This window comes from Ursus americanus, chromosome 2 (assembly GCF_024610735.1).
Source record: "Ursus americanus isolate L20-20 chromosome 2, mUrsAme1.1.p, whole genome shotgun sequence".
Lineage (NCBI taxonomy): Eukaryota > Metazoa > Chordata > Mammalia > Carnivora > Ursidae > Ursus > Ursus americanus.
This window is the reverse complement of record NC_142128.1, coordinates 94124805-94149172: the sequence shown is the minus strand read 5'-3', so window position 1 is coordinate 94149172 and position 24368 is coordinate 94124805. Positions and strand designations below refer to the sequence as shown.

The following is a 24368-nucleotide window of genomic DNA, read 5'->3' as shown; positions in this document are numbered from 1 at the left end:
TGGTAAAGCTGGGTGGGGTGGCCGAGGTACCCTCCACTAAGAGACACCTGGGAGCCTTGATTGCTGCAGAAGCTGGTCCGCCAACGGTAGCCTGTCTAAAAGGGTAGTGATGGTAGCCCGTTTAAGGTGGAACCTCAGAAAGGGCTTTCAGTGGTGGGATCTCTCCATCCTGGAAACTGCCAGGTGGCCACAGACCTGCCTGTGCTCCACGGCCTGGAGGGTCCCAGCATCCAAGGGCCTGCTGACAGGGTGCAGACTGTGCATGGGTTCGCCGTGCAGATAGGATAGCCAGGAGCCTGGTACAGGGCAATGCTGGGGCTAGGCCAGGTCACAGGAAGGAGTTATCGGGGTAACTGGCATTTGCCTAATTCTAAGATATAACCTACACAAACGCATATATTCCCCCTGAAAGCAGAGCTAGAGGAATCTGGACTGTTTTTCCAGGGTGGGGCCTGGTGAGATGGCCAGGTTACACTCCAATAATAGACACTGGTGAGCCCTGACAGCTGGAGAAGCCTAGGACTCCCCAGGCAGCCAGTCTAAATGGGGACAGTCTGTCACCCATTATACACTTCCGCCTCATAAAGATTAACGAAGTGTAGGCTCCCTCTACCCTGAGGCCATGCAGGTGGCTGGGTCCGGAATATCCCCTGCAGCCCAAAGTATCTGAAGGTGTGTGGGTGTGCACGCACTTGCTGCTTATTCGGGTCACGAGAGCCAGCGATCTGGAACGGGGCAATTTCATGCCAGCCTGGGTCACAGGACGGGGCTATTAGGGTTGTCAACCTTAAAAATAGCCGATTATTTATTTTTGAAAAAATTATTTATTAAATAAATAAGAGAGCGAGCGGGGGGGCGGGGAGCAGAGGGAGAGGGACAAGCAGACTCTGCACTGAGTGCGGAGTCCAATCCCACGACCCCCAGACCATGACCTGAGCCAAAACCAAGAGTCAGATGCTTAACCTCCTGAGACACCCAGACGCCCCAAATAGCCAATTATGTTTCTAGTAAAATCAGTTTATTCAGGGATAGGAGAGGAATTGCAGTTCAGGACAGCAAAATATGGCAAACCACAGGCATGTCTAAAAAGACAACCAAAAGGTCAGCATTTATTACGTTTTAGGAGGAAACTGGAGAGGGTTGTTTTGCACATAATTTTTTGGAGAAGAAGAGTTTGAGGTTGTAGAGCTTTCTCATTGGTTCCAACGGATGGCTAGTGCGTTGCTGCTGGGGCAGGGAGAGATCTTCCTTTTTTCAGAAAAGGAGGAGATAGATTCCCATATGAAATGTGTCCTCCCTTGTGAGGGTTAAAAATTTCTCCCTTTTCTCCACTGGGTATGCAGGCTGCGAGGAGAGTAAGAGCATGCGAGCGCCTCCTTCAGGGCTTCCCGGCTCCATTTTTTATGAGGTTTCCTTTCATGGTTTTCCATTTCCCCCTTTGACCGAGGGCTTTTCTTGAAAGCATTGCTGATCAAGAGTTTTTTCACATTCAGTCGCTTTGTGCCTCAGTGCCAGGAAGGTCCTCTCCCAGTTGTCATGTTTTACATCGAAGAGATTGCCTGCAGACTGGAAACTGTGGGGCCACACTTGAATAACAAGGAAGGGGAGGAGGGAGATTCTCAGGCATCTTCCACCTGATTACCATTCTTCGTCAAGGTTGTAAGCACTGGAGATCATCTCAAAGCACCGAGACAGCATCACCTATTTGGTGCCTCCCTTCTGCAGAGATCTGGCAGGCAGCAAAGTTTAAAATCGGTTATAAAAATAAAACTGATTTCACAAAATGAGACAAGTTGCAGCATAATGACCCCAGTTTAGTTAATAGTCTTAAACCAGGAGCCCAAACCTTGAAGGGAACCAACTAAATAGAATAAAAGACTATGGATTGTTAGGTGGAATTTGTTGTAGCCAATATGCTTGTTTTCTGATTTTTATGCAGTTGGGTTCTTTCTTCCTAGGGAAATTTATCCATGTGCAACACATGGCATTTGCTGTTGCACAGTACCTTCCTGTTCAGTAAGTGGATAATCAAGGACCATGTGATTATCTGATATTACTTTAGCCCGCCGGTGATCATTGTTAGGCTGTCTCTGGGTTGTGGCCAGCTCTCCTAACATGTGGGAGAGATTATTTATCACGCATTCACTGGCACATGCTTCGTCTGTGGGAGGGAGGCTCTCCCTGTGGAGGCAAACTCATAGTCATGTGCGCCTCGTGGAAGTTCCCATGTAAGGCAGCTGTAGAGGCTTAATGGCACGGACCAGTGGGAGCCGTTTGATGTGTTATGGGTTTTAACAGGGACGATTAAATGTCCCAATATGCATTGACCTCTGACTTGACAGCTATCTAAACATTTATATGCCCCTGGGAAATGTGGTCCACCACAAACAAAATGAGCTAGATGGAGCATAGACGTCTCCAGCTATGGTCTAGTTATCGTTAGACTCATTGGCTGGAATTTCTTGAACCCTTGCCAACCACGGGTCAGAACAACCAAGGGATGACATTCTGTAAAAGGCTATTACTTCTTAAAGGGGTCTTTTCTAAAATCCTCACAAAGAAGGTAACCCTATTTGTATTTACCTTGGGTTTAGTGGAACAGATTGTATTTAGGAAAGGAAAAGATCGTGGGGAAGCAGGGGTTATATGATTGACAGGGGCAGAAGTGTTCAGTTGAGCTAGGACGGGTTATGACTGGGGAAAGGTTGAAACAAGGTATGGGAAGAGCTGGTTGTAACAACTTAACCTGACAGGTAATATCCATAGGCTTGCGGGACTATTCAACAGTAGAATTTGGGACTAAAAAATTAGTTACAGGGATGACCCAGGGGTCTCTGACATCGTGAGCAGATTGGAGTTTCTGGTGACAGGTCCAATAGTCAGAGAGGTTTCCTTCTTTTGCAGAAAGCTGAGAAATGCAAGTAACAGTGTTTTCCAAGAGGGGAAAATTGAAGAAACTACAGCGAGTAGAGGGCATACAGACCTGGTCAAGGGTGCTGGCAAAGCTGTCTCTTTGGCTATCATCTGCTTCAATTCCTGAAAATCTTTCCTTTTGGGTCACCAGTTGGTGTCAGTTCACAAGCTCTTCAGGAGCGTCCCAGGTGTCATCTGAAACTGGGCCCCACACACAGAGAGCAGAGAGTGTCCAAAGAGAAAAGCAGGTCACCACAGGTTGGTAGGTAGCAGTTTTCATAAGCAAAGGGATCTTACATACAAGGCTTACCTTGGGCAGCAGCAAGAGGAGGAGATCTCTCTACCCACCTGCCAATCTTAAACATTTCTATAGAAGCCTTCCCTGGGTTCAGTCACATATACCACCCACATGGTCCCAGCACCACATCCCTATCTCAAGGCTTGGAGCAGCCTCTAAAAGTGGGTGAAGCAAGTGAAAACCACATTCCAAAAATAGGGCGGGGGGTGGGGGGGGTTGAGGAGGTTCTGATCACCCAGGTCCAGCCCCTGGGTTACCTGGCAGTCACAGCTTCTTGGTGGACTATGCCAGTACCCGACCCCTTGACTCACTTTTCCAATCTCACATGAACCTCTCTTCTGCACTGTGCTCTGTGTGTTCAGTAAGGGGTTTCACAACCACGGAGGTGACTGCTTTGGCCACATGGGCGGTGGGCATATGGCACAGCAAAATACAGGCACATGCAAGAGCTATCCCAGATTAAGACAACGATTCACAAGATCAGTGACAGATTTTTCACCAAGAGCACCATGATCCAAACCACAAATTTATTAAGTCCACGAGGCTGGGGCAGAACGTTCACTTTCGTCCCCATGTAATTTAATAAAGTCAATATATTAAGAGACTCATCAAGTATGAACACACACACCCACACAAGATTGTTTGGATAATGGCACAAGTGTCTTCTTGTGGGGCAATAATAATGTCCAAGGCCATCCTATTTTGGAGGACGGCTTTTCTCATTAGAGACATTTTAATGATCCATAAGGACTGGCTTTGCTGCCATTATTCAAGGCTCGTTGGGTGAATTTAGTAAGGACTTCTAAATGCACTATCCTATCCCCCAGGCAAATGGAAGAAACAAGACAGTGGCCAAATGATCATCTCAATGGGAAACAGAATGAAGCCACCTGGCTTTGAGGAGAGAGAGGTTGGCAGCTTTAGAAACTGGACCCAGTAGTTCATACCATACATGATGGCCAGGGCAGGCAGCACTGTCACGTGTGAGGAGATGGACTGGGGTTGGGATACACCAGACAAGGACCCTACGTTCTCCCCTCTTTGACTGGTGCATATTTCATTTCATTCATTTCCAGCTTGCAGGAGGACAACAGGATCCCAGGGGAGATTGAGTACTTCCCCATTACCTGGGGTGTGAAGTATCATGCCCCCCACTGGGACATCCTACTGCAAATTCCAAAAGATAACTCCTTTCCGAGCTGTGATGGGGCCTGGCATTCTCAGCAACATAGTGCATTGACCCATGGTGAGAGTCGGGGTACTGGCTTTCTCACGACGTCCATACATTTACAGTGTTGTATGCCTCTGTGGGGGTCACCGGTCTGGCATAGGGCAACAGGCCCTAGGGTTGATCATTCAAGTGTATTAAGTACGTTAGTCCACCCAGCCAAGGTCTGCTGCTTTAATTTCTTCTTTTCTTTTACCATCCTGCTGCTTGCAGGTTATAGGGAAGATGGAACCTCCATTCAAAGTCTGCTGCTTGGTCTTATGTATCATGACCCTTGAAATGTGATCCCCAGTCACTATCTATTTGACAAGGGTATCCATCCCTGGTACTCGGTTTCTGTAATTCCCTAATGGTGGCAGCGTCATTTGCATGGCAACAGGGCAAAACTTGGCTTGGGCCATGTGTAGTCTTCCCACAAACCAAAGCATATGTATAATGCTCACCCAGAGAGAGGGGGCCAGTATAATCAATTTGTCGTCTCTCACCAACGAGGACCTCTGGTACAAGGTATCAGACTCTGTCGGCAGTTGCCTTGGGCACTGTTTAGAACTTGCTGTTACTGCATTAACCAAGTCGTTGTGCTTCAAACGCAAGCCGGCATCCTCGACAATATGGCATCCCACTTGGGCAGTGCAGTGGCCATTTTTTCTGTGCACCCAATCTGCTGTATCTATCTACTGAAGGATCAGCACCTGGGGCTCATACCTGAGCATTAGCTTTCTGAATGCCATGGGGTGTCAGCCCCTCATGAGCTGGGACGTGGAAAAGAGCGAGGACGGCCTCGGGCTCTTGAGGATGCCCCCAGACGTCTTTCCACATATCCAGACCTCATATGGGTTTATTCATAGTCATCTGCCCTTCGGCTTCCCATCGTTACAGCCATAGTGTTAATCCCTCTCAAACAGCTCAACTGTCAGTGCAAAGGGCTGATGGCCAAGACCCATGAGTAAACACCAGCCAGACCAGCTTGGAGCTGAGTCAGCCCACCTGCTGCTGTGATTTGTTCCTGGTTCCATCCAGATGGTGTCAGTGTTGGGCTGAATAGTGACTACTGTCCCTGTGGATGGATTTCCTTGACTAGACCCATCTGTATACCGGGCATCAGTGGGAATTTCCCCGTCTCCTTTTTACAGGCTTCAGGAATAGGGGCAAGGGCATCTGGAAGATTTATATATTCCACAGGGTCTAATAGAACCCCCATTTCTAAATATAGTGAGCTGGGTGGACGGGTGCCCCCTTGCTACAAGTAGGCATGACATTTAGTCAGAGTAGAGATTTGAGGCATGGCATAGCATAGCAGAGGTGGGTCACTGGAACATTTTCTCACCCCTTGAGCAGGGAGCCAGATGCCAGGGTTCAATCCCAGGACCCGATCCCAGGACCCTGAGCCCAAGGCAGATGCTTAACCGATTGAGCCACCAGGTGCCCCTAAAGCATTGTTATTTTTAATAGAAGCAATGAGGCCTTAAATACTGAAGTATGTCTCCTTTTATCAATTGTGGGTCAAAGAAGCAGGGGTTGGGGTGCCTGGGTGGCTCAGTTGGTGAGACTTCCAACTTGGTTTCAGCTCAGGTCATGATCTCAGGGTTGTGGGATTAAGCTCTGAGTCAGGCTCTGCACTGGGTGTGGACCCTGGTTAAGATTCTCTCTCTCTCCCTCTCCCCCTCCCCCTCATCCACTCTCTTTTTCTCTCTCTCTCAAAAAATTTAAATAATATAAACATAAAATAAAAACTAAAAAATATCTCTCTATCAAATAAATAAAATCCTAAAAAATTTAAAATTAAAAAAAGAAAGTGAAGTATTAAAAAAAAAGAAGCAAGCATTAGGTGTACTGGGTATCCTGTTACAAAGACAACTGATTCCTGTTCAACTTATGTAAATACATACATTGTCATAAAAAATAAGAATATTTAATTAGAGTTTCAGAATTCTGGAGGGATCAGGTAGGGAGAAAAAGATAAATGCTTTAACCTTTGTTGTAAAGTTACACTTTACCAAATTGCTGTAGGTTACAAACAGCTTAAAGGAGAAGAGAAATAGGGGTCCATTCAATCTGGAAAATAAATCATTAAAGCAATCAGTTTTCCACTAGAGTTTTAGAAATTCCTACCTAGTTGTGTTATGATCTTAAATTTATCAAAACCTGTTCTAGAGTACTTGTCAAAGCTCTTTGATGAGTCTCTTTGAGGATGAAATACTTAAAACAATAACGGTCCACAAATGACAAAAAACTTAAAAAGAGCAATGGTTAAAGATCTGGTGAGAGTTCATTATGATGTAACTGACAAGGAAATTTGGTTAGTTCTGTCATGTATGACACTTCAGGATAACACACCAGGATTTATCAGGATTCTAGGAGGTTCATACAATTTCTAGAACACTTATTTTAAAAACACCTACACAAATATAACCAAAGAAGACTTGGCATCACTTATTTGACAGTGTTTTCCACATAATTTAACATAGTGTCTCCCTTTTCCTAGGAGAGTAAAGATATCTTTTTGAGAAATTCTAGGGACCCTCTGTAAATTCTCAAAGTTACTTTTAGGTGGAAAGACTTTATTTATTTATTTATTTATTTATTTATTTATTTATTTATTTATTTATTTATTTAGAGTTTGGTGGCATGAACTCACCACCCTGAGATCAAGACCTGAGCTGAGATCAAGAGTCAGATACTTAACCAACTGAGCCACCCAGGCACTCCAAAAAGACTTTATTTAGAATTTGATTATGGGCAGTTTGTCAAAAATATCAAACGGTTTGTACATTTGACCAAATAGAATCACAGATCATTATGGAGCACTATTTAATTATCTATTTGATCTAAGTGACAAGAAAAGATTTCAAAGGCAAATACAAAGGGTCACATAGTTGTAAGCAAATGCTTACAACTAGCTTTCTAAATGTTCAGAAGACTCAGTTTACTTGAGTAATCAAAGACTTGATGAAGACAAAACAGAATTGCTATTTTCTAGATAGATTACATGAAAGATGAAGACAAGTCTTTTACAATTTCTTATTAAGAGCATACCAATAATCTAAGAATTTTTTAACAGAGAGAAAATCAAATTCTAGCTATGCACCAGTGTATGTTTGATATTAAAATTTGTTTTTATTAACATATAATAAAATGGGGTACAGGTCTGTGATTCATCAGTCTTATACAATTCACAGCGCTCACAATAGCACATACCTTCCCCAACGTCCATCACCCAGCCACCCCATCCCCCCACCCCCCCTCCACTCCAGCAACCCTCAGTTTGTTTCCTATGATTAAGAGTCTCTTATGGTTTGTCTTCCTCTCTGGTTTCCTCTTGTTTCATTTTTTCCTCTCTTTCCCTATGATCCTCTGCCTTGTTTCTCAAATTCCACATATCAGAGAGATCATATGATACTTGTCTTTCTCTGACTGACTTATTTTGCTTAGCATAATACCCTCTGGTTCCATCCACGTCGATGCAAATGGCAAGATTTCCTTTTTGATGGCTGCATAATATTCCATTGTATTTGCTATTAAAACTTTTAAATAAATCCATTCTAAAATCTTGGAAAAATTCTATATGTCTTTTACCTATTTTTCATATACAGTCATTTTCTTTCACCCTTATAATTTCTAGTTTTCTGAGGACCATTTTTTAATGACAATTTGAACTTTATAAGTTCAAATACCATTTTCTCAATTTCAAAACCTTACAAAGCTTATCTAGAAAAGAAATAATGGAAAGCAGTTGTTACAGAGTATTCCAGATTTACTCTGAGAGGTTAGCATCATTCCTCATGCATTACAATAAAAGAATATAAACTCTTTATATTCGAATACAGTTATAATAGACCATATGCTTTTTGGAAAGCACAGAATGAAATTCACTCACGTCTACAGGCTCATCCTGACGTTGCTCTGTTAGGCTGGGAGTGACAGAACAGGCAGGGGCAACTGGACCCCCACGTTACTGTCGAAGAGCGTTGCTCTAAGTTGAGCTGACAGAATAAAGATTTGAAAGATGGGACTTTTTAACTGATGGCAGAACTATACATATCAGGGAAGCTGCCACAGAATTCCCAGGCTTGTAAACAGTTATAAGACATGGAAGAAAATCTTTGAAAAATTGCTGCCTGAACACAAATCTGAAAAGACAAGGCAACAAAGTATGAGCCCATCTAAGAGTGATTATAGTCAGCATGGAGCCTTGAGGAGTCAGCACGATGTATGTATGAAGTAGAAAGAGTGCTGGTTCTTGTATTTGCCTTTTTGGTTGGCTGCACAGACATTTTTTTTTTTTTTGCACAGACACTTTATTGCTCCATTTACTGTGATATAAGAACAGTGGCTTTCAAGCATGCTGGATCATTCCATGGGAATATAACATGTATTATGGCCTAGCACATAAGTAACTGAAATAAAAGTTTAATACACAGAGGTGAAGCTCTTCTTTTTGCATTTAATGAAATTATTCTTTTTAAAATTTATATATACATAATACGTTGATAATAAATGGATTATATAATATAGATATAAGTGAAGTTCTATATTATTCATTTGTATGGAGAGATAGTATAGATAATATGCATATTTTCTTTTTAAAAAAGATTTATTTATTTATTTATTTATTTGAGAGAGAGAGAGAGAGCATGAGCAGGAGGGGCGGGGGGAGAGGGAGAGAGAATCCCAAGCAGACTCCCCGCTGAGCATGGAACCTGACTTGGGGCTTGATCTCACCATACTGAGATCACGACATGAGCTGAAACCATGAGTCGGGTGATCAACTGACTGCACGACCCAGGAGCCCCAATAATATGTGTATATTCTATTTAAATAAATGTTAATCTCAATTCATCAATGGTCTGTGACCATGGTTTGAAAACCAAAAGTTTATATAACGAAGTCCTTCACAGCAGCTGTGTTTTGCTTTCGAAAAGGAGAGAAAACTTTATTTATTATAGAAACTTAATAGGAGCAGAAGAGGAATCTACACATAGATGAAGGTAATAGTAGGCAATACATGACAATAAGGCAAAATTACATCAAATCAGGTACTTACAACATCCAACCTCATCAGCTGGGGAAGCCCTGGGGAACAGCCAGGCTGGGGTCCTGATTGAGAGGCCGGGGGGGAGCATCCTCCCCTCAGGTGAGACTTGCAACTGACCATCCCCATAAGGGCCATATTTATAGGGCAAATGACAGGGTTTGAAGTTAAACATTTGTGCAAGGGGCGCCTGGCTGGCTCAGACAGTTAAGCGTCTGCCTTCAACTCAGGTCCTGATCCCAGGGTCCTGGGATCGAGTCCTGCATCAGGCTTCCTGCTCAACGGGGACCCTGCTTCTCCTTCTCCCTCTGCCTTTCCCCCTGCTTGTGCGTGTGTGCTCTCTCTCTCTCTTAAATAAATAAATAAAATCTTTAAAAAAAAAGAAATTAGACATTTATTCACCTATGTACACTTCGGAGCAAGCTACATTTCTGTGTTATCACAGAAATTTTTATATTTTCGAGGAGTCTGGGCTGTGTGTCTGCCTCCTCTCCCTGATTCCATTCCGGCGAGCCAGCCCAGCCTGGAGCAGGAGGGGATGTGAGACAAGATTTGTAGCTCTTGGCATCCAGAACAGAAGGGCCAGTTCTGACCTGGAGGCCAGATAATAGATTTCAAACAGTCGGGCTCTCAAGGTTATTCACACAGCGAGAGTCTCACAAACAACATTCCTTAGCCTGCCTGTGTATGTGCAGGTCCAGGTGGTCGGTTATGGGGGACAAATCATAGAAACATCTATCCCTACAGAACAAACCCCACCCACCATGTGACCCTCAGTGAAGGCTGTCTGAACCTCTGTCTGTCTGGTCCGTTCTGGAGTTAACACCCAGGGGAAATGCTTGCACTCGAGGTGGCCTGACCTGTGTCCGTGTCACTGCCAGCTGCAGCCGGGGCAAGAGCGGGTAGAGAGAGCTGCTCAAGGTGCCAGTGGGACAGCCCCCCACCAGTGGCACATGATGCGGGCAGCCCTGGCACGCACTCCCATGTAGGGCCCCACACCTGATGCCAGCCAGGCCCTGCTGGCCCGGGAGGACCCTCCCCTGTCTCAGAGCGGGGTGGTGTGGGCCACGGTAGGCAAAGAGGGGTGTTTGGCCCCACTGCAGGGCTGGCAGACCCCTACATGAAGGAGAGGGGCTCTGCCCGTACACAAGGGCAGTCACATTGACGGTCACTACCCGGGGAGGAGGAGAGCAGCTCGGGGTTCCGGTACCCCAAGGCACCCTCTGGGATTGCTAGAGAAGGCTTTCTCCTTGAGGGCACATCATCCCCACCCATTTGTATGCCTGTCAGCCTTGTAAAAATGCCTTCAAAGACACCAGGGCTTGGGAGGTCTGCAGCATGGGCAAGCATGGGCATCCTGAGCAGTCACTGTCGGGGCCACCAGGCCTGTGATGCCACAGCCTTGCCCGTTTGCTTCACTGTGTGCATCAAAATCCTACGAGAGCAAAATGCTGGTGGTGCCTGGAAGGGCTTGTGCTTCCAGCAAGCACAGGGGCACCAAGGCTCACACAATCTGTTCACAAAACAGGAGCCCTCAGGTGGCCAAGCGCCATGTCACCGCGCTTGGTCAGCCATGATAGTTCCCACGCCCGTGCACAAGTGCGCTAAGGTAACACACAGCATGCTCCCCGCCAAGTCAGTCCCCCAGCATGCAGCGGGAGGATGAGGCACCCCTCCCCCTCCCCGCCGAGAGGGGGTGGGCATGCCTCCCTTACCAGCTCCACCTCCACTGGCTGGACATGCCACCGACAGTGGTGGCCCTAGAGGGGTCACCGGGGATGGGAAACGACGCCATGACTCAGCCTCAGGCACCTGAGAGACAACCGGGAGCCCTCCAGGGGTACCACGGAGGGCCAGGCTCACACGGCCAGGCCACGAGCAGTGTAGTGGAGCAACTGCCCTCCCGCCATGGGGAGGGCTACACACAACCCAAGCCAAAAGGCACACAAGAGTGTCCGCTATGTCAGGGGACCCATCCTGCTGATGCCATGAGGCAGCGCGGGGGAGGGCAAGGTCGGGCCAGTGGGCAGGGAGGAGAGGTGAGGGGCCCAGGGCAGAGCGAGAAGAAGGGTCCCACGGTCCCACTCACCATAAATGTCTGTCCATGCCTGACGTGGCTTCGGCCCAGCCCAGGAGAGCAAGGTCACTACATCAACCCGTGCATACACAAGACGCCCTGAGGGGGAGACCAGCGAGGACAGCAACCCGAGGGGCCTGCTTCAACAGTGGACAGCCCAGGGAGGAGGACACCCGTCACACGGCAGGGAGTCTTGCAGGGTGGGGTTGTCGTGACTGCCACCGGTGCCAGGGGCGTGACTCCTGCCACCACTGCCCCCCTCCTCCCCTTTCCTGGGGTGCGGGAGACCGGAGATGGACAAGAGCCAGCACACAGGCCTGGACAGGCGGCTCAAGCAGGTAAGGGCAGAGTCGAACTTGGCACTGCGGTCAAGCTCAGAGCCCTGTAGGTTCCCAGAGGCCCAAATTTCTCTGGAGGCAATCGCCAAAGGTGAGCGTGTCAGCATCTATCTGGCAGCCAAACACGCCAATTTCAGGGGAGAAAATTACTGCGTCGGGGGTGGCAGGACCTAGACACGGATCCGCAGAACCTCCTGGGACTGTGGCCCAGCTACCGGCCCCCAGCCCTACCCCATCACCGCCAGCCCTGAGCTCTCGCGGTCTTCTGATCGAATCGAGGGGAGTAGTACAAGGCAGATAGGACCGGGACTCGTGCGGGGGTGGGGGTGGGGTGGGCGGGTTCACCCATTTGCTGGTCATCTCTGAATTGGAAATTGGAAACAATTCCGTGGAGGCGCTTCCCCTGGCCAGGGACCGTGGCTGGGACTGGGGACTCTTCTCCCTGGCCCTCACAGGATGGCCCATGCCTGTCCTGACTCAGGGTTGAGATTTGGGGGAAAAAATCCGCAGAGATACCTCCAGAGGACTAGACCTCACGGCTGACCCTGGCTGGGCTGGCGGTGACCTGTCTGGGCCTCCCTTTATGCCCAGGGTGGTCCCCACCCCCGCAGCAGGACTCAGAAACATTGATGAGAAAATCTAGTCTCACCACCGGGACCCCATGCGTGCCCGCTGCCAGGCCTATTGCGCCGTCTACGGGCGTCCGGTAAAGGCTCAGGCAGGACCCCACCACTGCCGCGGGGCAAAAATAGAGGTTACACTGAAGGCCTGACAACCCGGGCCACGCGCTCCTGGCGCTTGGCGCCGGACATTCTCTTCCATTCCTCTGCAGCGCCCCCGGTCCCCGCTGTCCCCGCAGTAGAAGGGGCACGGGCGGGAGCTGGTCCACCCTCCCCGCGGCCCTACAAGACTCCCCACCTTGCGCACACGGTCTGAATCCCAGCCCTCGCCAACTTCACTGGCGCTCCACAGGGGAGAAACTATACACAAAGCAGCCGCCAGGTGGCGCCTGACAACCAGCAGGAACTTCAGGGGGACAGATCGGTATCACAGGGCGGTGAGGGCGCACAGCCTGCGCCCCGACTCGCGATCTTGCCTGCCACTTAGGAGCTCTTCTCTCAGCCTAGGACAGGTGGAAGGCATCTGGTGCGACTTCGGGGCGTCTGCCTTGGGAGCTCCCGGCTGGCACAGCGTGACCCCAGCAGCCCAAGGGAGACCTGGAAAATCTGGGCAGCTGCTGGGCTGGGGGCACACTACACAATTCCAGGCTGGCCACTGTGGACGTGCGCAGAAAATTCCCGGAAGACATCAGAAGGCCCTGGGCTCCCAGGGCGACTTAGAAAAATTTTTGCAGGCAGGGGCCGTAAAACCGACATCACAGAAGTACTCATAGAACAGCCATGGATGAATCGTTTTTAGCCTATCCTTTCAAGCAGAGATCTTTCTGAGGCGTGCAAACAAAGAGCAGGAGACAGAAAAGGGGTATCGATACAACTGACCACGGAAAAGCTCAGATAAAATCCGTCTCTGCATATGCCACAATGAAGTCCAAAAACAACACGTAGGTATGGGGAACGTAGGTGCAAACGCACACGTGCGTGTTTGAGAAGAGGTAAATGTCAATGATGAACTGTTCCATGAAATTAAGAGAGAGAGAGAGAAAAAAGATGTAGAACTACCTTTGGTTTTAACAATTGTTTTTCAAGCGCATGTATTTCTCTTTAACCAGGTATATGGACAGGCAAAGTTAATGGAATCACTATAACAATTTAAAAAACAAATGAGAATCAAGTCACTCCTGGTTTAATGCTCATTTAGAGGTGATAGAGATCGTGTGATGTTGTCAGACAGAGAGACACGTTGATCAGTGCAGTTGGACAGATACCCAAACAGATTGCCCAAGTCCAGCTAAATTTTGGCAAATGTGCCAAAGCCATTCATGGGAAGAAAGACGGCCTGCTTCTCCATCAAATTGGAGGATGGTAAGCAGGCATCCACAGGCAAAACACACCAGCAGGCAGGGAGGCAGGCAGGCACACAGACAAAGAAACAAAAATCCTTTACCTAAATACCCACACCTCATACAAAAGTGAACTTGAAATGGATCACACGCGTCCGTGAAAAATGAAACTAGAACCCACTTTAGCGGGATGCGGGGAGGATTCCAAGAGGAAAAATTGAGGCTCTAGAGCCAGGCAAACAGATTCTAAGAGCTAACACCAGACACATGATCCATGAAAAGAAACAGACATTCGAAGTCATCAAAATTGAAAACCTGGACTCTGCAAAACACCCCTGAAGAGGACCAAACAACAAAGGACAGAGGCCTGGGAGGAGGAGGAGGGGAGTGAGATGGAAGGCTGAAAGGGAGAGACAAAATGAGGAAACTCTTCTAAAGGTTGGAACAGGGTCAGTAGGTGAACAGAGGTACAGTCCATTCACATGGGAAATCTGGTGCATGTCCAAGGCAAGGAAGAAGAGGACCACAATTTTAGGGTTAGAACTTTTTTAATGTCATGTCTATGGGGCCACAAAGTCAGAAAATCAGCTGGGCAGTTTTATATCCAATTCTGGATGGACATGAAATCTGGGGTTGAAAAGCTTAGAGTTTATAATTGATCACCCACTGGTTATTAAAAAATATATAGCAACAATAGACACCGTAGGGCCCATCAAATTAAAGAAAATAATCTGATGCCTCTATAAAAGTTTCAGACATGAAGAACACCATCTTTTACTTTATGAACACTAGATGCCTAATATTTAGCCTAGCATGATGCAGGAAAATTATGCTTGGGGCAATATTGACAATAATGCCCATCATAACTATAGATTTCCCTGAGTGGCAAGAACAACAAGAAAGAATTATACATTTATAGGATACTATATTTCAAAGGCAAGTGTCTGCTGGGCATCTTTCACCCTATCAATATCCCTAAGTAGGTCAGTGCCGCAGGGCGCCTGCTGGCCAAAGGGATTTGCCTATTGCTCACCCCTGGATACCATACTCATTGCAGCCATGGATACTCTTCCAACTGCTCCAGCAGTAGCAACTGTGCCACCATTTTGAATTAAAATGCCACCTTCTAATTTGGGTACAACTCCGCTGTCTGTGACGTCCTCTACTTCCTCTATGGATCCCCATCTTGGTCACCTTCTTGCAACTCAGGACTCACTGGCCTCACTAAGCCCAACCACACCACTCCACCCTTCACTGTCAGAACCACTTCCTTGCTGGGAGACCTTCAGTCAATGGAGAAAACAGATATTCAGGGAGCCTGATGAAGCAGTGGAAACCTTCACTTCAGTCTCCACAAGAATGAATTCCGCAGTTAGGGCAGTTTACCAGGGGCCTGACGGTGCTATGCAGGCTTGTACCCTCGTTCTTTATGAAAATGACCTTTCTTTGGAAATGTAATCCATAAGGAAGTTAAACTGAGTGATTTAAGAAGGCTAACTGGATATGGTACCTTGGTAAGAGTTCTTTGTAATGCTTCGATTGATAATATTAGGAATGTGATTGCTTAAACAAACTGGCATCTAAATTATAGTATAATAGAATGTACATCAAAGGAATAATTCTACCAAAATATGACTGTTGTGATTAAGATCACAAGTGACGTAGAGTCTCGGGATAGATTGATACATTTGTGAACTTCGATTTGTTGAGGGAATTAAGTTCTTAATGTTAATTAGGGTACAAGTGAAATCATAGGGTGAATGGTTGTGTATCGAACTGATGATTTCAGGACTTCTTGTTTAAGACAAAGACAAAACAAGTTCTATTTAGAAGTAAAGTTGTTGGGATATAAGAAGAAAGTTGTATCAGGATGTCATCATCTCATCTGCTCTGACCCATAAGAACCCAGTGGAGCAGCTGCTGAGAAGAAGCCTCCCTGGAAACTTACCAACGAAAATGTAGAAGCAACTATTGGGAGCTAACATTTAGACTAGAAATACGGAAAGTTCCTGAGGACTGTCCAGGAGTGATCAGTCTGGGCAAGGGTACATTTACTTTTCTAAAATAGCTGTCTGAAGACCTCGAGGCTATTAGCTCTTATCTTAGCTCTGGTAAAGGGGACTCTTTTACTGGCAGTGGGGAACGCCAAGCAGCCGCCTCCTGAAAGACATCAACCTGGGCACCGGCACCAGCACCAGCTCCCGCGGCCAATAGCAACACCACGGCCTCACCAACACAGCACGTTTACTTCCGTACTGGAAGGCGGACACGAGTGCTCAGTTGGCTAAACTAAGCCTTCCCAGGCTGAACGCAAATAATGATACACATTAACTTAATACGGATTTTATCCCTTCACCTCCGCTTGCCTTGAACTCTAAGGTCAGTTTGGAGTATGTTGTCTGTTTATTGCCTCATTAAATGACAACATCCTGCATGCAAATGTCTTGTGAAATAGGGTTACAAGAATTCCCGGCAAAGAGACCCTAACTCTCTGAGCATTCCTTTGCTTCCCCAAACAAAACAGGCTGCAAAGGCAAGATGTCCTTTTCTGCAGATAAGCATTTAAGATTAAGCAGAGGCACCAGAGCCCCAAAGGGACACAGTGGTGAGGGGGCCAGTGCGGACACTTGTCCTGTTCCATGTCCCTGGCTCCCCTGAGTTACCTAGCTCTGGCGGGTGAAGTAAGTGAGCTTTCAGCCTACTGCGGGTGCTTCAAAGCTTATGGAGTTTAGGTCGGTCCCATAACTCCTGCAAGGCTCCAGGCCAGAGGGAACCCATCTCCAGAAAGTCTTTTTTTTTTTAAGATTTTATTTATTTATTTATTTATTTATTTATTTATTTATGAGAGAGAGAGAGAGAACGAGCAGGGGGTAGGGGCAGAGGGAGAGGGAGAAGAAAATTCCTTACTGAGCAGGGAGTCCGATGCAGAGCTTGATCCCGGGATCCTGGGGTCATGACTTGAGCCAAAGGCAGTTGCTTAACCGACTGAGCCACCCAGGTGCCCCATCCAAAAAGCCTTTTAGAGTTGCTACTATGGACAAGCAGCAGTCAGTCCTCATGGGCCCTGCTGCACATGGGGCTCCAGACTTACCAGACATCAAGTCTGGTAGCTTCCTGGGCCCCACCCTGGACGGACAGTCCAGAACCCTCCAGCTTTCCCTTCGGGGGAATATGCACGTGCATATCACTTAAACCTTGGAATTAGGCACATGCATTCTACTGCCTAGAGCCCACTCCAGACACTTGCCTTTTGTGTCCCTGACTCCCCTGCCTGTGGCTCTCATGCGTGCTCGGTATGTACCCTTCACCTGTGGAGGGGAGCCAGGCCCTCCCAGCTAAGGGCCGCCTGCTGATGCCGAAGCATCTGCACAGTCTCCCTGGTGAAGGGAAATCATCCCCAAAACACTTGGCGATGGCAGCGTTAGACTTTAGGCAGTCAGTCCACCTTTGGCCTACTGGCCTGTTCCAGCCATCAATGCTCCCACGTGTCTCTTAGTAAATGAAACCCAGCCCAGCAGCACCACAACACACCCTGGCAAGGCAGTCCGACTTCCTGCAGCTCCGCCTTCAAAGGAAATATAGGACAAAGCTTAGAATGAGGCAGATGACAAAAACAGACACATAGACCAATGGAACAGAATAGAGAACCTGGAAATTGACCCTCGGCTCCTTGGGCAACTAATCTTTGACAAAGCAGGAAAAAACATCCAGTGGAAAAAAGAGTCTTTTCAATAAGTGGTTCTGGGAAAATTGGACAGCTACATGCTAAAGAATGAAATTTGACCACTCTCTCACACCATACACAAAGATAAACTCCAAATGGATGAAAGACCTTGATGTGAGACAGGAATCCATCAAAATCATAGAGGAGAACATAGGCTGCAACCTCTTTGATATCGGCCACAGCAACTTTTTTCATGACACATCTCCAAAGGCAAGAGAAACAAAAGAAAAAATGAACTTGTGGGACTTCATCAAGATAAAAATCTTCTGCACAGCCAAGGAAACAGTCAAAAAAAACTAAGAGGCAGCCCACAGAATGGGAGAAGATATTTGCAAATGACACTACAGATAAAAGACTAGTATCCAAGATCTACAAAGAACTTCTCAAACTCAATACACGAGAAACAAATAATCAAATCAAAAAATGGGCAGAAGATATGAACAGACACTTTTCCAATGAAGACATGCAAATGGCTAACAGACACATGAAAAAATGTTCAACATCATTATCCATCAGGGAAATTGAAATCAAAACCACATTGAGATATCACCTTATGCCAGTTAGAATGGCAAAAATTGACAAGGCAGGAAACAACAAATGTTGGAGAGGATGTGGAGAAAGGGGATTCCTCTTACACTGTTGGTGGGAATGCAAGTTGGTACAGCCACTTAGGAAAACAGTGTGGAGGTCCCTTAAAAAGTTAAAAATTGAGTTACCCTATGATCCAGCCATTGCACTACTGGGTATTTACCCCAAAGATACAGACGTAGTGAAGAGAAGGGCCATACGCACCCCAATGTTCATAGCAGCATTGTCCACAATAGCTAAATTGTGGAAGGAGCTGAGATGTCCTTCAACACATGACTGGATTAAGAAGATGTGGTCCATATATACAATGCAATATTACTCAGCCATCAGAAGGAACGATTACCCAACATTTACAGCAACATGGACGGGACTGGAGGAGATTATGCTAAGTGAAATAAGTCAAGCAGAGAAAGACAATTATCATATGGTTTCACTCATTTATGGAACCTAAGAAACAGGAAGATCGGTAGGAGAAGGAAGGGAAGAATGAAGGGGGGTAAAAAGAAGGGAAATGAACCATGAGAGACTGTGGACTCTGGGAAACAAACTGAGGGATTCAGGGGGGAGGAGGGTGGGGGATCGGGATAGGCTGGGGATGGGTATTAAGGAGAGTACATATTGCATGGTGCACTGGGTGTTATACGCAAATAATGAATAATGGATCACTACATCAAAAACTAAGGATATACTGTATGGTGACTAACATAACATAATAAAAAAATATATTAAAAAAATGAGGTAATGCCAAGGACACCAAATAGCCTGCTCTGGGGACCAGACTCTCCCTACATCTGCCCTTTTCCAGTACAGGGCCCACCGTATCAGGGGGTCTGAGCATTAGCAGGTCTCGCCTGCCGAGCTGGCTTTGCCTGCAAGAGGCACATGGGGCTTGTGGGGTTCAGGGAAAACCCCAGCCATCCGAAAGCCTCAGAGAAAGGAAAGTCCACACCAAAAATACCCTTCTGAGGGGAAAGATGAAAGTTTGCCACGTGAATCCTGTATTGGGCTGGCTGCCTGATGCTGTCACCCACGTCTCCGCCACACTAGGTTCTCCGGTGTCTCTTACTGAATAACACACAGATCATCCCTATGTGCCCACGCCCGCCCCTGCTTCCTGAAGAGGGAGCATGCACTCTGTGCAGGTGGGAGCCTGGGGTGAGGCAGATGGCACACATCCCCCATAGCCCCGGCCTATGAAACAGCCCAAGTCCACGCAGTCCTGATCCAGGACTCGGGTTTGGATCCCCGGTGGTGAGACGGCTGCTGCACACTGTCTGCAGCTCCTGAGCAGACAGAAAGCAGCATGGACAACCCCGGGCACAGAAAACTCGGGCAGATCCAGGGAGAGCCAACGGAGTGACTTCGTGGTGAAGAAAACCCACGTATCAAACATTGTTCAGACTCTTTCTGATACCGGGGACCTACAGTCCCCCATTGGGACCAGCTTGCTGGATGGTGTGCATAGCTCCTCTAGAAATCGGTCAGTGTTCCCAGGTGTCCCGTATTAGAGAATAGCCCACATCCCACACAGCCCCCCCCCCAAGAACTGCAGACTCCCCCAGCTCTGGCCTCAGGAGGCACCTGTGCATTGGGAAGGTTGGTACTTGCATGAGACATGGGCCTCCCAGCCCCAGACAACACGAACCAGTAACTGGGCTTCTCCAGACCCTTGCCCTGGTCCGGGACCCTGGCTCCCCGAACACGGTGGCTCGTGCATGCACACCACACATCCTCTGGGTCCAGGGACCCTCAGTCTGGGCCTGTTAGATCTTAGAGCATCTCCTGATGCCAGAGCACCTGCAGAGGCCACTGGGTAGAGTTACCCCACACCTGAAAATCATTTGAGGTGGCATGTATAAACGAGGGGCAGTCATTGCACCATGCGACTGGCTGCCTGACCCATTCCGAGGCTTCTTGGCATCAGTGCTCCCACGTGTCTCCTGGTGGAGGAGAGCTCAGTCAGGAGGGAATGTGGTATCTGGCTTGGAATGAGGCAGAGGCCAGGGACCTTCATTAGACAGCCTGTTCCTCTGAGCCAGCCTCCCCTCCAGCGGCCTTTTCCAGGTCCACGGCTCAACAAATCAGGGGCCTGTGCAGAGGGGTGCAGTGCTTGGTTGTGTAGCCTTGACCTTCCCTTTCAGGATGAATGCAGGAGAGGGCTTGGAATGAGGCAGAGACCAGGGACCGCACGTAGCCTGTTCCTGTGACCAGTCTCTCCACGCAGCTGCCCCGTTCCATGCCCCTGACTCACAGACCTGGGGGCCTGGGCAGCTGCATGGCACACCTAGTCAGCCAGCCTCAGCTGCAGGTCCCTGTGGTTCTAAGAGGACCCTTATCCCCTGAATGGCCTTGGGGTGGAGGGAATCCACACTGGTCAAATCTTTGGAGGCCACAGGTTTAAACTGGCCACAGTCAAGCTCCATTTGGACTGCCTGCCTGATGGGGCCCTGGCTTCTCCAGCAATCCAACCTCCCAGGTGTCTCTTAATGGAAGATCCCTTGCCCATCCTGTGCCTCCCTCACCTCCATCAACCCCTACAAGTTTCCAGAGCCCTCAGGTCTCTCTTCAGGAATGATGTGTGTGTTTTTTTGAAGATTGTCTTTTTGTAAGTGATCTCTACACCCAACGTGGGGCCCAATTTCACGACTCTGAGATCAAGGTCACATGCTCTACCGACTGAGCCAGCCAGGTGCTCTGGGACTGTGGGCATTGGGGGAGGTTAGGACGTGGAATAAGGCAGGTGCCAGCTTCTTCCAGTAGCCTGCACTGTGCCCTCGTGTCTCCCAACACCTCCTGGTTCCACATGTCTTACTCACCTTACTCGCAGGGTTTGTGCAGAGCGTTGTGCTCTTTGCGGCGGCCTCGAGCTGCCAGAGGGTGTCCTGGCCCATGGGCTTCAGAGAGGACCCCGGCCGCCTGAATGGCCTCATGATGGAAAGAGTCAACCCCAAAACACTCTCTGATGCTTTGGCCTCAAGTGTTGGCTTGCATCCCCCATGTGGACTGGCTACCTGATCAGGTCACTGTGTTCTCTAGCAACAGACCTCCCAGATGTCCCAGTTAAAGCTGGAAGCTCAGCGAGTTATTCTGGGAGTGACTTCAGCTGCCCTTGAGGCTGGTGGTAATAGGGGAGTAGCCCAGGCTCCATTTTCCTGGATGGCCCTGGCAACGCATGTCTGGCTTGCATGATTTGGACTGCACATGGCAGCGCCTGTAGGTTCTGGGCCATCAGGGACCTGGAGCAGGCCTGCATCCCAAGAGGCTTGGTCTCAGGAAAGGGCCACTGGGGTGACAAGACAGCTGCCTAATTCCAAGCCCCAAGCTACCTACATGCCTATACTCCCCCTGAAGGCAATCTGCACTGCCTTGCCACAGCTGGATTGGGCAGGATGGCTGGGTATCCTCCAAGGAGAGACCCTGTGAGCCTTGATTGCTGCTGAGAAAGGTAAAGGAAAATGCTGTGGCTTGTATGTCAACTGCTTTTAACATGTAAACTTGGGGCCATTATGTATTGGGCCCCATGCTGGTCCTCATCAGAGGAAACTATGAACTTGGAACCATACCAAGCTGCAAATGTTCCAAGGACTCAGCCCAAACACTTGCAACTCGGTACAGTAAGGTCTGCATGAATGTCTGTATGAATGACCAACAACCACCTTTTCCTCATTATAATACTAAAAATCTTGGCCCAAAGGGGAGTACAAGGCTCATTCACATAACGTACAATGTGTGTATAGGCATGTTTCCTTAAGGCGCATGTATGATTTTTATGCCCTCCTCTCCATCCCATGACAAGGATTCCCACCTGAATATTCATCCTAACCCAAAATGAAAGGAACGCATCCACCCTTGCTGGGGCAGGCAGGGCTTTGGAAGCCATTCCCTGTGATGTCTTTATTCGCTGCAAATGAAGTTTTCTTTGTGCACAACTCACCTGGGGCAGGGGCTGTAACTCACCAAGGAGAGAACTCACGTGGGTTTGCTGACAGCTTCCTTACAAGAAATCACTGCAGGCTCTCTGCAGCCAATGCTGACCTTTCTCAGAGACTTTGCAAAGTAGAAAGCTTTCCTGAGCAGCTGCACTAATGTTGTCACCACTGCCACTACTCCGTCTCCTCCACCCTCTTCTCCCTGCTCCACCTCTCCACCCCAGCTTAGCTGAACTTTCAAACTATACCAACAACCCTGAAGTTCCCCCCATGTTCCCTGGACATTCAAGCACCTGTAAGGTAAAACCTAATGAAGGAGGTTTAGGAACTTCCTCTGTCTCTTGGAGCCCTTGCACTCAGGCTGAATTGCATCTATCACGAAGGAATTTCCCGATGCCCTTGAAGACCCTCTAGGCTTTGCTAAAGAACTTACCTTGATCACTCAAACTTACACACCTAGTTATTCTGACTTCTACCAACTTATTCACATGCTTGTAGGTAACGGGCATGCTGAGAAAGCTTTAACTTAGATGAGTCCACTTTAAGGGGCACGCTTAACAAGAGGATTTCAGATCTCTTGCAGACAATGGAACACAGTCTTTGATCGATATGCAGAAGCTTGTAAAACACAAAATGACTTCAAAAACAGTTTTAAAGGATCTTTACAGCGTGCAAATAAAAAACAGTCTTTAGGAAAAGACTTGGCCTCCTGAGCAAGTAACTAACTTAGTCCATTGGCCAGAAACACATTTTGCAATTTTATTTCAGGCACTTATATGGTCATGCACACACACGGGTGATGTGTGTGTGTGTGTGTGTGTGTGTGTGTGTGTGTGTGTTGGGCCATAAAATACACAATATTTCTTGCTGTGGAATGATCTAACATGCGTGAAAGCTCTGCTCTTACACCACAGTAAACTGATCAGCAAAAGACCGCGCAGCCCAGCTGAAAAGGCCCATGTACGCAGCAGCTCCCTTCCTGTGCTGCACACACAGGGATGGCTTCTTAGGCCAAACTGTAAGCACGGGGTGACAGGCACAGACTTTGTGGCCTTGAGTCTTCAGATTTGCAGCCAAGCAGCAATCTTGGCTTAAAACAACGTCTTCTGCTTCTTGCAACTACCTGCCAGGCTGGGAATGCTGATGATGGCTTCCCAGAAATCTATAGCTTTGCCGTCCCTTCAGAAGTTGCCCCATTTTCAAACCTTTATTCTTGCCTACCCAACCTAGGGTAACCCTCTTCAACAATATCGTGGGGATCCTGTTGCCCCTGCCAGTTCTTTTATTGTCAAGCTAACAGAGTAGGGTTGGGATGAATCTGGAGACAGATGAATCTCACACTATAATTTCCAAAAAGCATAAGCTTAAAAGACTGTTGAGAAGGGAATTTAAAGGCAGTCAAGCCAAGACTGGAATGGATTTATTGAAGCTGAAGAGAGTTTAATACCAAAAGTACCCTGATGCATAATTAAAATTTGGTTTTCTTTCTGTGAAAATGACAAGTATTCTTGGAGTATATTCCTCTGCTCTAAATAAGAAATTGGAACTAATCTTTATTTAGCTTTAGGTAATCTACCTATAAGACAAATATTCTATGTCTTGTCTTCATCAGGTTTGATGAACTGTTCATCAGGTTTGATGAACAAATACACTGAGTCTTCTAGATATTAAGAGACCTAAGTCTCATTTACAACTATGTGCCCCTTTGTATTTGCCTTCAAAATCTTTTCTTGTCACTTGGTCAACTAGAGAATTAAAAATTGTTTCATAGTCATCTGTAATCCTATTTGATCAAGCGGCCAAAACCTTTTGATTTTTGACAGACTTCCCCAAATCAAATTCTAAATAAAATCTTTTTGACCTAAATGTAAACCAGAATTTTTAGAGTTGCTGGAACTTCTCAAAAGATTTTACCCTCTCCATATAGAAAGGGAGATCTTACACTGATTAGGGTTGATATGTCAAATTACATGGAAAGGATTGTCAAACAAGAAGTGATGCTAAGTGAAAAAAATAAAAAGTGATACTAAGCCTTAATGATGTATTTCCATAAGTATATAAGTGTTTTAGATTTATGCAGAATTCCTAAAATTCTGATATATCTTGGTATGTTATCAGTCACAATTTTTGTTATTATCTTAAAATATGTCACAGAAATAACCAAATTTCCTTGTCAAATACATCATAATAAATTCTCACGAGATCTCTAACCATTGCTATTTTAAGTCTTTTACAGGTAGTTACTGTTTTAAGTGCTTCATCTTCAAAGTGACTCATGAGA

The 24368-nt window shown here is 47.2% G+C and overlaps 1 long non-coding RNA gene across 1 annotated transcript; it reads right to left on the bottom strand.

Moving 5' to 3' along the window:
• Nucleotides 1-1013: 1013 nt before the first annotated feature.
• Nucleotides 1014-12188, bottom strand: LOC148110684 (uncharacterized). The gene is made up of 3 exons (XR_015726514.1): nucleotides 11561-12188; nucleotides 2984-3114; nucleotides 1014-1729 (listed from the first exon to the last, which is right to left on the bottom strand). It is a non-coding gene; the product is annotated as an uncharacterized LOC148110684 (long non-coding RNA).
• Between the last annotated feature and the right edge of the window lie 12180 nt (nucleotides 12189-24368).